The sequence below is a fragment of the Silene latifolia genome, chromosome 3 (genome assembly GCF_048544455.1).
Source record: "Silene latifolia isolate original U9 population chromosome 3, ASM4854445v1, whole genome shotgun sequence".
NCBI classification, from domain to species: Eukaryota; Viridiplantae; Streptophyta; class Magnoliopsida; order Caryophyllales; family Caryophyllaceae; genus Silene; species Silene latifolia.
The window spans coordinates 92,834,348-92,848,084 of record NC_133528.1 but is presented as its reverse complement, the minus strand read 5'-3'; positions in this window follow the sequence as shown (position 1 = coordinate 92,848,084).

Here is a 13,737-nt window from a genome sequence, read left to right as displayed (position 1 = left end):
CATTAGCCCTTATGACTCGTTGTGTAAACCATTTGTCCTTGTTTATTAGCGAATGTGACTCGTTGTGTGAACCATTTGTCCATGTTCATTAGTCTTTGTGACTCGTTGTGTTAAACAATTGTAATTGTTCATTAGTCCATGTGACTCTTTGTGTGAACCATTTGTCCCTGTTTATTAGTAAATGTGACCCGTTGTGTGAACCATTTGCCCTTGTTCATTAGTTTTTGTGACTCGTTATGTTAAACAATTGTAATTGTTCATTAGTCCATGTGACTCGTTGTGTGAACCATTTGTTCTTATTTATTAGTAAATGTGACTCGTTGTGTGAACCATTTGTCCTTGTTTATTAGTGAATGTGACTCGTGTGTAATCCATTTGTCCTTGTTCATTAGCCCTTGTGACTCGTTGTGTGAACCATTTGTCCTTGTTCATTTGTCTTTGTGACTTGTTTTTTTAAACAATTGTAATTGTTCATTAGTCCATGTGACTCGTTGTATGAACCACTTGTCCTTGTTCATTTGTAATTCTAACTCGTTGTGTAAACCATTTGTCCTTGTTCATTAGTCCTTGTGACTCGTTGTGTGAACTTTTTGTCCTTGTTCATTATCTCTTGTGACTCATTGTGTGAACCATTTGTCCTTGTTTATTAGTAAATGTGACTCGTTGTGTGAACCATTTGTCCTTGGTCATTAGTCCTTTTGACTCGTTGTGTAAGCCATTTGTCCTTGTTTATTAGTGATGTGACTCGTTGTGTGTCCTTGTTCATTAGTGAATGTGACTCGTTGTGTGAACCATTTGTCTTTGTTCATTAGCCCTTGTGACTCGTTGTGTGAACCATTTGTCCTTGTGTATTAGTGAATGTGACTCGTTGTGTAAACAATTTGTCCTTGTTCATTAGTCTTTGTTACTCGTTGTGTTGAACAATTGTTATTGTTCATTAGTCCATGTGACTCATTGTGTGAACCATTTATCCTTGTTCATTAGCCCTTGTGACTCGTTGTGTGAACCATATGTTCTTGTTCATTAGTCTTTGTGACTCGTTGTGTTAAACAATTGTAATTGTTCATTAGTCCATGTGATTCGTTGTGTGAACCATTTGTCCTTGTTTATTAGTGAATGTGACTCGTTGTGTGAACCATTTGTCCTTGTTCATTTGTCTTTGTGACAAGTTGTGTTAAAACAATTGTAATTGTTCATTAGTCCATGTGACTCGTTGTGTGAAACATTTGTTCTTGTTCATTAGCCCTTGTGACTCATTGTGTGAACCATTTGTCCTTGTTTGTTTTAAATGTGACTCGTTGTGTGAACCATTTGTCCTTGTTCATTAGTCCTTGTGACTCGTTGTGTAAACCATTTGTCCTTGTTTATTAGTGAATGTGAGTCGTTGTGTGAACCATTTGTCCTTGTTCATTAGTGAATGTGACTCGTTGTGTGAACTATTTGTCCTTGTTCATTAGCCCTTGTGACACGTTGTGTGAACCATTTGTCCTTGTTCGTTAGTCCATGTGACTCGTTGTGTGAACCATTTGTTCTCGTTCATTAGCCCTTGTGGCTCGTTGTGTGAACCATTTGTCCTTGTTTATTTTAAATGTGACTCGTTGTGTGAACCATTTTACCTTGTTCATTAGCCCTTGTGACTCGTTGTGTGAACCATTTGTCCTTGTTCATTTGTCTTTGTGACTCGTTGTGTTAAACAATTGTAATTGTTCATTAGTCCATGTGACTCGTTGTGTGAACTATTTGTCCCTGTTTATTAGTAAATGTGACTCGTTGTGTGAACCATTTGTCCTTGTTCATTATTCTTTGTGACTAGTTATGTTAAACAATTGTAATTGTTCATTAGTCCATGTGACTCGTTGTGTGAACCATTTGTCCCTGTTTATTAGTAAATGTGACTCGTTGTGTGAACCATTTGTCCTTGTCCTTGTTTATTAGTGAATGTGACTCGTTGTGTGATCCATTTGTCCTTGTTCATTAGCCCTTGTGACTCGTTGTGTGAACCATTTGTCCTTGTTCATTTGTCTTTGTGACTTATTTTTTTTAAACAATTGTAATTGTTCATATGTCCATGTGAATCGTTGTATGAACCACTTGTCCTTGTTCATTTGTAATTGTAACTCGTTGTGTAAACCATTTGTCCTTGTTCATTAGTCCTTGTGACTCGTTGTGTGAACTTTTTGTCCTTGTTCATTATCTCTTGTGACTCATTGTGTGAACCATTTGTCCTTGTTTATTAGTAAATGTGACTCGTTGTGTGAACCATTTGTCCTTGTTCATTAGTCCTTTTGACTCGTTGTGTAAGCCATTTGTCCTTGTTTATTAGTGATGTGACTCGTTCTGTGTCCTTGTTCATTAGTGAATGTGACTCGTTGTGTGAACCATTTGTCTTTGTTCATTAGCCCTTGTGACTCGTTGTGTGAACCATTTTTCCTTGTGTATTAGTGAATGTGACTCGTTGTGTAAACAATTTGTCCTTGTTCATTAGTCTTTCTTACTCGTTGTGTTGAACAATTGTTATTGTTCATTAGTCCATGTGACTCATTGTGTGAACAATTTGTCCTTGTTCATTAGCCCTTGTGACTCGTTGTGTGAACCATATGTTCTTGTTCATTAGTCTTTGTGACTCGTTGTGTTAAACAGTTGTAATTGTTCATTAGTCAATGTGACTCGTTGTGTGAACCACTTGTCCTTGTTTATTAGTGAATGTGACTCGTTGTGTGAACCATTTGTCCTTGTTCATTTGTCTTTGTGACAAGTTGTGTTAAACAATTGTAATTGTTCATTAGTCCATGTGACTCGTTGTGTGAACCATTTGTTCGTGTTCATTAGCCCTTGTGACTCATTGTGTGAACCATTTGTCCTTGTTTATTTTAAATGTGACTCGTTGTGTGAACCATTTGTCCTTGTTTATTAGTGAATGTGACTCGTTGTGTGAACCATTTGTCCTTGTGACTCGTTGTGTAAACCATTTGTCCTTGTTTATTAGTGAATGTGAGTCGTTGTGTGAACCATTTGTCCTTGTTCATTAGTGAATGTGACTCGTTGTGTGAACTATTTGTCCTTGTTCATTAGCCCTTGTGACACGTTGTGGGAACCATTTGTCCTTGTTTGTTAGTCCTTGTGACTCGTTGTGTAAACCATTTGTGCTTGTTCATTAATCCTTCTGACTTGTTGTGTTAAAACAATTGTAATTGTTCATTAGTCCATGTGACTCGTTGTGTGAACCATTTGTTCTCGTTCATTAGCCCTTGTGGCTCGTTGTGTGAACCATTTGTCCTTGTTTATTTTAAATATGACTCATTGTGTGAACCATTTGTCCTTGTTCATTAGTCCTTGTGACTCGTTGTGTAAACCATTTATCCTTGTTTATTAGTGAATGTGAGTCGTTGTGTGAACCATTTGTCCTTGTTCATTAGTGAATGTGACTCATTGTGTGAACTATTTGTCCTGGTTCATTAGCCCTTGTGACACGTTGTGTGAACCATTTTTCCTTGTTCATTAGTTCTTGTGACTTATTGTGTTAAACAATTGTAATTGTTCATTAGTCCATGTGACTCGTTGTGTGAACCATTTGTCCTTGTTTATTAGCCCTTGTGACTCGTTGTGTGAACCATTGTCCTTCTTCATTAGTGAATGTGACTCGTTGTGTGAACCATTTGTCCTTGTTCATTATCCCTTATGACTCGTTGTGTGAACCATTTGTCCTTGTTTATTAGTGAATGTGACTCGTTGTGTGAACCATTTGTCCATGTTCATTAGTCTTTGTGACTCGTTGTGTTAAACAATTGTAATTGTTCATTAGTCCATGTGACTCGTTGTGTGAACCATTTGTCCCTGTTTATTAGTAAATGTGACTCGTTGTGTGAACCATTTGTCCTTGTTCATTAGTCTTTGTGACTCGTTATGTTAAACAATTGTAATTGTTCATTAGTCTATGTGACTCGTTGTGTGAACCATTTGTCCCTGCTTATTAGTAAATGTGACTCGTTGTGTGAACCATTTGTCCTTGTCCTTGTTTATTAGTGAATGTGACTCGTTGTGTGATCCATTTGTCCTTGTTCATTAGCCCTTGTGACTCGTTGTGTGAACCATTTGTCCTTGTTCATTAGTCCTTGTGACTCGTTGTGTAAACCATTTGTCCTTGTTTATTAATGAATGTGAGTCGTTGTGTGAACCATTGTCCTTGTTCATTAGTGAATGTGACTCATTGTGTGAACTATTTCTCCTTGTTCATTAGCCCTTGTGACACGTTGTGTGAATCATTTGTCCTTGTTCATCAGTTCTTGTGACTTATTGTGTTAAACAATTGTAATTGTTCATTAGTACATGTGACTCGTTGTGTGAACCATTGTCCTTGTTTATTAGCCTTTGTGACTCGTTGTGTGAACCATTGTCCTTGTTCATTAGTGAATGTAACTCGTTGTGTGAACCATTTGTCCTTGTTCATTAGCCCTAATGACTCGTTGTGTGAACCATTTGTCTTTGTTTATTAGTGAATGTGACTCGTTGTGTGAACCATTTGTCCTTGTTCATTAGTGAATGTGACTCGTTGTATGAACTATTTGTCCTTGTTCATTAACCCTTGTGACTCGTTGTGTGAACCATTTGTCCTTGTTCATTAGTCCTTGTGACTCGTTGTGTAAACCATTTGTCCCTGTTTATTAGTAAATGTGACTCGTTGTGTGAACCATTTGTCCTTGTTCATTAGTCTTTGTGACTCGTTATGTTAAACAATTGTAATTGTTCATTAGTCTATGTGACTCGTTGTGTGAACCATTTGTCCCTGCTTATTAGTAAATGTGACTCGTTGTGTGAACCATTTGTCCTTGTCCTTGTTTATTAGTGAATGTGACTCGTTGTGTGATCCATTTGTCCTTGTTCATTAGCCCTTGTGACTCGTTGTGTGAACCATTTGTCCTTGTTCATTAGTCCTTGTGACTCGTTGTGTAAACCATTTGTCCTTGTTTATTAATGAATGTGAGTCGTTGTGTGAACCATTTGTCCTTGTTCATTAGTGAATGTGACTCATTGTGTGAACTATTTGTCCTTGTTCATTAGCCCTTGTGACACGTTGTGTGAACCATTTGTCCTTGTTCATTAGTTCTTGTGACTTATTGTGTTAAACAATTGTAATTGTTCATTAGTCCATGTGACTCGTTGTGTGAACCATTTGTCCTTGTTTATTAGCCCTTGTGACTCGTTGTGTGAACCATTGTCCTTCTTCATTAGTGAATGTGACTCGTTGTGTGAACCATTTGTCCTTGTTCATTAGCCCTTACGACTCGTTGTGTGAACCATTTGTCCTTGTTCATTAGCCCTTACGACTCGTTGTGTGAACCATTTGTTCTTGTTTATTAGTGAATGTGACTCGTTGTGTGAACCATTTGTCCATGTTAATTAGTCTTTGTGACTCGTTGTGTTAAACAATTGTAATTGTTCATTAGTCCATGTGACTCGTTGTGTGAACTATTTGTCCCTGTTTATTCGTAAATGTGACTCGTTGTGTGAACCATTTGTCCTTGTTCATTATTCTTTGTGACTAGTTATGTTAAACAATTGTAATTGTTCATTAGTCCATGTGACTCGTTGTGTGAAACATTTGTTCTTGTTCATTAGCCCTTGTGACTCATTGTGTGAACCATTAGTCCTTGTTTGTTTTAAATGTGACTCGTTGTGTGAACCATTTGTCCTTGTTCATTAGTCCTTGTGACTCGTTGTGTAAACCATTTGTCCTTGTTTATTAGTGAATGTGAGTCGTTGTGTGAACCATTTGTCCTTGTTCATTAGTGAATGTGACTCGTTGTGTGAACTATTTGTCCTTGTTCATTAGCCCTTGTGACACGTTGTGTGAACCATTTGTCCTTGTTCGTTAGTCCATGTGACTCGTTGTGTGAACCATTTGTCCTTGTGTATTAGTGAATGTGACTCGTTGTGTAAACAATTTGTTCTTGTTCATTAGTCTTTCTTACTCGTTGTGTTGAACAATTGTTATTGTTCATTAGTCCATGTGACTCATTGTGTGAACAATTTGTCCTTGTTCATTAGCCCTTGTGACTCGTTGTGTGAACCATATGTTCTTGTTCATTAGTCTTTGTGACTCGTTGTGTTAAACAGTTTTAATTGTTCATTAGTCAATGTGACTCGTTGTGTGAACCACTTGTCCTTGTTTATTAGTGAATGTGACTCGTTGTGTGAACCATTTGTCCTTGTTCATTTGTCTTTGTGACAAGTTGTGTTAAACAATTGTAATTGTTCATTAGTCCATGTGACTCGTTGTGTGAACCATTTGTTCGTGTTCATTAGCCCTTGTGACTCATTGTGTGAACCATTTGTCCTTGTTTGTTTTAAATGTGACTCGTTGTGTGAACCATTTGTCCTTGTTTATTAGTGAATGTGACTCGTTGTGTGAACCATTTGTCCTTGTGACTCGTTGTGTAAACCATTTGCCCTTGTTTATTAGTGAATGTGAGTCGTTGTGTGAACCATTTGTCCTTGTTCATTAGTGAATGTGACTCGTTGTGTGAACTATTTGTCCTTGTTCATTAGCCCTTGTGACACGTTGTGGGAACCATTTGTCGTTGTTCGTTAGTCCTTGGGACTCGTTGTGTAAACCATTTGTGCTTGTTCATTAATCCTTCTGACTTGTTGTGTTAAAACAATTGTAATTGTTCATTAGTCCATGTGACTCGTTGTGTGAACCATTTGTTCTCGTTCATTAGCCCTTGTGGCTCGTTGTGTGAACCATTTGTCCTTGTTTATTTTAAATATGACTCATTGTGTGAACCATTTGTCCTTGTTGATTAGTCCTTGTGACTCGTTGTGTAAACCATTTGTCCTTGTTTATTAGTGAATGTGAGTCGTTGTGTGAACCATTTGTCCTTGTTCATTAGTGAATGTGACTCATTGTGTGAACTATTTGTCCTGGTTCATTAGCCCTTGTGACACGTTGTGTGAACCATTTTTCCTTGTTCATTAGTTCTTGTGACTTATTGTGTTAAACAATTGTAATTGTTCATTAGTCCATGTGACTCGTTGTGTGAACCATTTGTCCTTGTTTATTAGCCCTTGTGACTCGTTGTGTGAACCATTGTCCTTCTTCATTAGTGAATGTGACTCGTTGTGTGAACCATTTGTCCTTGTTCATTATCCCTTATGACTCGTTGTGTGAACCATTTGTCCTTGTTTATTAGTGAATGTGACTCGTTGTGTGAACCATTTGTCCATGTTCATTAGTCTTTGTGACTCGTTGTGTTAACCAATTGTAATTGTTCATTAGTCCATGTGACTCGTTGTGTGAACCATTTGTCCCTGTTTATTAGTAAATGTGACTCGTTGTGTGAACCATTTGTCCTTGTTCATTAGTCTTTGTGACTCGTTATGTTAAACAATTGTAATTGTTCATTAGTCTATGTGACTCGTTGTGTGAACCATTTGTCCCTGCTTATTAGTAAATGTGACTCGTTGTGTGAACCATTTGTCCTTGTCCTTGTTTATTAGTGAATGTGACTCGTTGTGTGATCCATTTGTCCTTGTTCATTAGCCCTTGTGACTCATTGTGTGAACCATTTGTCCTTGTTCATTAGTCCTTGTGACTCGTTGTGTAAACCATTTGTCCTTGTTTATTAATGAATGTGAGTCGTTGTGTGAACCATTTGTCCTTGTTCATTAGTGAATGTGACTCATTGTGTGAACTATTTCTCCTTGTTCATTAGCCCTTGTGACACGTTGTGTGAACCATTTGTCCTTGTTCATTAGTTCTTGTGACTTATTGTGTTAAACAATTGTAATTGTTCATTAGTCCATGTGACTCGTTGTGTGAACCATTGTCCTTGTTTATTAGCCTTTGTGACTCGTTGTGTGAACCATTGTCCTTGTTCATTAATGAATGTGACTCGTTGTGTGAACCATTTGTCCTTGTTCATTAGCCCTAATGACTCGTTGTGTGAACCATTTGTCTTTGTTTATTATTGAATGTGACTCGTTGTGTGAACCATTTGTCCTTGTTCATTAGTGAATGTGACTCGTTGTATGAACTATTTGTCCTTGTTCATTAACCCTTGTGACACGTTGTGTGAACCATTTGTCCTTGTTCATTAGTTCTTGTGACTTATTGTGTTAAACAATTGTAATTGTTCATTAGTCCATGTGACTCGTTGTGTGAACCATTTGTCCTTGTTTATTAGCCCTTGTGACTCGTTGTGTGAACCATTGTCCTTCTTTATTAGTGAATGTGACTCGTTGTGTGAACCATTTGTCCTTGTTCATTAGCCCTTACGACTCGTTGTGTGAACAATGTCCTTGTTCATTAGCCCTTACGACTCGTTGTGTGAACCATTTGTTCTTGTTTATTAGTGAATGTGACTCGTTGTGTGAACCATTTGTCCATGTTAATTAGTCTTTGTGACTCGTTGTGTTAAACAATTGTAATTGTTCATTAGTCCATGTGACTCGTTGTGTGAACTATTTGTCCCTGTTTATTCGTAAATGTGACTCGTTGTGTGAACCATTTGTCCTTGTTCATTATTCTTTGTGACTAGTTATGTTAAACAATTGTAATTGTTCATTAGTCCATGTGACTCGTTGTGTGAAACATTTGTTCTTGTTCATTAGCCCTTGTGACTCATTGTGTGAACCATTTGTCCTTGTTTGTTTTAAATGTGACTCGTTGTGTGAACCATTTGTCCTTGTTCATTAGTCCTTGTGACTCGTTGTGTAAACCATTTGTCCTTGTTTATTAGTGAATGTGAGTCGTTGTGTGAACCATTTGTCCTTGTTCATTAGTGAATGTGACTCGTTGTGTGAACTATTGGTCCTTGTTCATTAGCCCTTGTGACACGTTGTGTGAACCATTTGTCCTTGTTCGTTAGTCTATGTGACTCGTTGTGTGAACCATTTGTTCTCGTTCATTAGCCCTTGTGGCTCGTTGTGTGAACCATTTGTCCTTGTTTATTTTAAATGTGACTCGTTGTGTGAACCATTTTACCTTGTTCATTAGCCCTTGTGACTCGTTGTGTGAACCATTTGTCCTTGTTCATTTGTCTTTGTGATTCGTTGTGTTAAACAATTGTAATTGTTCATTAGTCCATGTGACTCGTTGTGTGAACTATTTGTCCCTGTTTATTAGTAAATGTGACTCGTTGTGTGAACCATTTGTCCTTGTTCATTATTCTTTGTGACTAGTTATGTTAAACAATTGTAATTGTTCATTAGTCCATGTGACTCGTTGTGTGAACCATTTGTCCCTGTTTATTAGTAAATGTGACTCGTTGTGTGAACCATTTGTCCTTGTCCTTGTTTATTAGTGAATGTGACTCGTTGTGTGATCCATTTGTCCTTGTTCATTAGCCCTTGTGACTCGTTGTGTGAACCATTTGTCCTTGTTCATTTGTCTTTGTGACTTATTTTTTTAAACAATTGTAATTGTTTATTAGTCCATGTGAATCGTTGTATGAACCACTTGTCCTTGTTCATTTGTAATTGTAACTCGTTGTGTAAACCATTTGTCCTTGTTCATTAGTCCTTGTGACTCGTTGTGTGAACTTTTTGTCCTTGTTCATTATCTCTTGTGACTCATTGTGTGAACCATTTGTCCTTGTTTATTAGTAAATGTGACTCGTTGTGTGAACCATTTGTCCTTGTTCATTAGTCTTTTTGACTCGTTGTGTAAGCCATTTGTCCTTGTTTATTAGTGATGTGACTCGTTCTGTGTCCTTGTTCATTAGTGAATGTGACTCGTTGTGTGAACCATTTGTCTTTGTTCATTAGCCCTTGTGACTCGTTGTGTGAACCATTTGTCCTTGTGTATTAGTGAATGTGACTCGTTGTGTAAACAATTTGTCCTTGTTCATTAGTCTTTGTTACTCGTTGTGTTGAACAATTGTTATTGTTCATTAGTCCATGTGACTCATTGTGTGAACCATTTGTCCTTGTTCATTAGCCCTTGTGACTCGTTGTGTGAACCATATGTTATTGTTCATTAGCCTTTGTGACTCGTTGTGTTAAACAGTTGTAATTGTTTATTAGTGAATGTGACTCGTTGTGTGAACCATATGTTATTGTTCATTAGCCTTTGTGACTCGTTGTGTAAACCATTTGTCCTTGTTTATTAGTGAATGTGAGTCGTTGTGTGAACCATTTGTCCTTGTTCATTAGTGAATGTGACTCGTTGTGTGAACTATTTGTCCTTGTTCATTAGCCCTTGTGACACGTTGTGGGAACCATTTGTCCTTGTTCGTTAGTCCTTGTGACTCGTTGTGTAAACCATTTGTCCTTCTTCATTAATCCTTCTGACTTGTTATGTTAAAACAATTGTAATTGTTCATTAGTCCATGTGACTCGTTGTGTGAACCATTTGTTCTCGTTCATTAGCCCTTGTGGCTCGTTGTGTGAACCATTTGTCCTTGTTTATTTTAAATATGACTCGTTGTGTGAACCATTTGTCCTTGTTCATTAGTCCTTGTGACTCGTTGTGTAAACCATTTGTCCTTGTTTATTAGTGAATGTGAGTCGTTTACGTGAACCATTTGTCCATGTTCATTAGTGAATGTGACTCATTGTGTGAACTATTTGTCCTGGTTCATTAGCCCTTGTGACACGTTGTGTGAACCATTTGTCCTTGTTCATTAGTTCTTGTGACTTATTGTGTTAAACAATTGTAATTGTTCATTAGTCCATGCGACTCGTTGTGTGAACCATTTGTCCTTGTTTATTAGCCCTTGTGACTCGTTGTGTGAACCACTGTCCTTCTTCACTAGTGAATGTGACTCGTTGTGTGAACCATTTGTCCATGTTCATTAGTCTTTGTGACTCGTTGTGTTAAACAGTTGTAATTGTTCATTAGTCCATGTGACTCGTTGTGTGAACTATTTGTCCCTGTTTATTCGCAAATGTGACTCGTTGTGTGAACCATTTGTCCTTGTTCATTATTCTTTGTGACTAGTTATGTTAAACAATTGTAATTGTTCATTAGTCCATGTGACTCGTTGTGTGAACCATTTGTCCCTGTTTATTAGTAAATGTGACTCGTTGTGTGAACCATTTGTCCTTGTCCTTGTTTATTAGTGAATAAGACTCGTTGTGTGATCCATTTGTCCTTGTTCATTAGCCCTTGTGACTCGTTGTGTGAACCATTTGTCCTTGTTCATTAGTCCTTGTGACTCGTTGTGTAAACCATTTGTCCTTGTTTATTAATGAATGTGAGTCGTTGTGTGAACCATTTGTCCTTGTTCATTAGTGAATGTGACTCATTGTGTGAACTATTTGTCCTTGTTCATTAGCCCTTGTGACACGTTGTGTGAACCATTTGTCCTTGTTCATTAGTTCTTGTGACTTATTGGGTTAAACAATTGTAATTGTTCATTAGTCCATGTGACTCGTTGTGTGAACCATTTGTCCTTGTTTATTAGCCTTTGTGACTCGTTGTGTGAACCATTGTCCTTCTTCATTAGTGAATATGACTCGTTGTGTGAACCATTTGTCCTTGTTCATTAGCCCTTATGACTCGTTGTGTGAACCATTTGTCCTTGTTTATTAGTGAATGTGACTCGTTGTGTGAACCATTTGTCCTTGTTCATTAGTGAATATGACTCGTTGTATGAACTATTTGTCCTTGTTCATTAACCCTTGTGACACGTTGTGTGAACCATTTGTCCTTGTTCATTAGTTCTTGTGACTTATTGTGTTAAACAATTGTAATTGTTCATTAGTCCATGTGACTCGTTGTGTGAACCATTTGTCCTTGTTTATTAGCCCTTGTGCCTCGTTGTGTGAACCATTGTCCTTCTTCATTAGTGAATGTGACTCGTTGTGTGAACCATTTTTCCTTGTTCATTAGCCCTTACGACTCGTTGTGTGAACCATTTGTCCTTGTTCATTAGCCCTTACGACTCGTTGTGTGAACCATTTGTTCTTGTTTATTAGTGAATGTGACTCGTTGTGTGAACCATTTGTCCATGTTCATTAGTCTTTGTGACTCGTTGTGTTAAACAATTGTAATTGTTCACTAGTCCTTGTGACTCGTTGTGTGAACCATTTGTCCCTGTTTATTAGTAAATGTGACTTGTTGTGTGAACCATTTGTCCTTGTTCATTAGTCTTTGTGACTCATTATGTGAACCATTGTCCTTCTTCATTAGTGAATGTGACTCGTTGTGTGAACCATTTGTCCATGTTCATTAGTCTTTGTGACTCGTTGTGTTAAACAATTGTAATTGTTCATTAGTCCATGTGACTCGTTGTGTGAACCATTTGTCCCTGTTTATTAGTAAATGTGACTCGTTGTGTGAACCATTTGTCCTTGTTCATTAGTCTTTGTGACTCGTTATGTTAAACAATTGTAATTGTTCATTAGTCTATGTGACTCGTTGTGTGAACCATTTGTCCCTGCTTATTAGTAAATGTGACTCGTTGTGTGAACCATTTGTCCTTGTCCTTGTTTATTAGTGAATGTGACTCGTTGTGTGATCCATTTGTCCTTGTTCATTAGCCCTTGTGACTCGTTGTGTGAACCATTTGTCCTTGTTCATTAGTCCTTGTGACTCGTTGTGTAAACCATTTGTCCTTGTTTATTAATGAATGTGAGTCGTTGTGTGAACCATTTGTCCTTGTTCATTAGTGAATGTGACTCATTGTGTGAACTATTTGTCCTTGTTCATTAGCCCTTGTGACACGTTGTGTGAACCATTTGTCCTTGTTCATTAGTTCTTGTGACTTATTGTGTTAAACAATTGTAATTGTTCATTAGTCCATGTGACTCGTTGTGTGAACCATTTGTCCTTGTTTATTAGCCTTTGTGACTCGTTGTGTGAACCATTGTCCTTCTTCATTAGTGAATGTGACTCGTTGTGTGAACCATTTGTCCTTGTTCATTAGCCTTTATGACTCGTTGTGTGAACCATTTGTCCTTGTTTATTAGTGAATGTGACTCATTGTGTGAACCATTTGTCCTTGTTCATTAGTGAATGTGACTCGTTGTATGAACTATTTGTCCTTGTTCATTAACCCTTGTGACACGTTGTGTGAACCATTTGTCCTTGTTCATTAGTTCTTGTGACTTATTGTGTTAAACAATTGTAATTGTTCATTAGTCCATGTGACTCGTTGTGTGAACCATTTGTCCTTGTTTATTAGCCCTTGTGACTCGTTGTGTGAACCATTGTCCTTCTTCATTAGTGAATGTGACTCGTTGTGTGAACCATTTGTCCTTGTTCATTAGCTCTTACGACTCGTTGTGTGAACCATTTGTCCTTGTTCATTAGCCCTTACGACTCGTTGTGTGAACCATTTGTCCTTGTTCATTAGCCATTGTGACTCGTTGTGTGAATCATATGTCCTTGTTCATTAGTCTTTCTGACTCGTTGTGTTAAACAATTGTAATTGTTCACTAATCCATGTGACTCGTTGTGTGAACCATTTGTCCCTGTTTATTAGTAAATGTGACTTGTTGTGTGAACCATTTGTCCTTGTTCATTATTCTTTGTGACTCGTTATGTTAAACAATTGTAATTGTTCATTAGTCCATGTGACTCGTTGTGTGAACCATTTGTCCCTGTTTTTTAGTAAATGTGACTCGTTGTGTGAACCATTTGTCCTTGTCCTTGTTTATTAGTGAATGTGACTCGTTGTGTGAACCATTTGTCCTTGTTCATTAGCCCTTATGACTCGTTGTGTGAACCATTTGTCCTTGTGTATTAGTGAATGTGACTCGTTGTGTAAACAATTTGTCCATGTTCATTAGTCT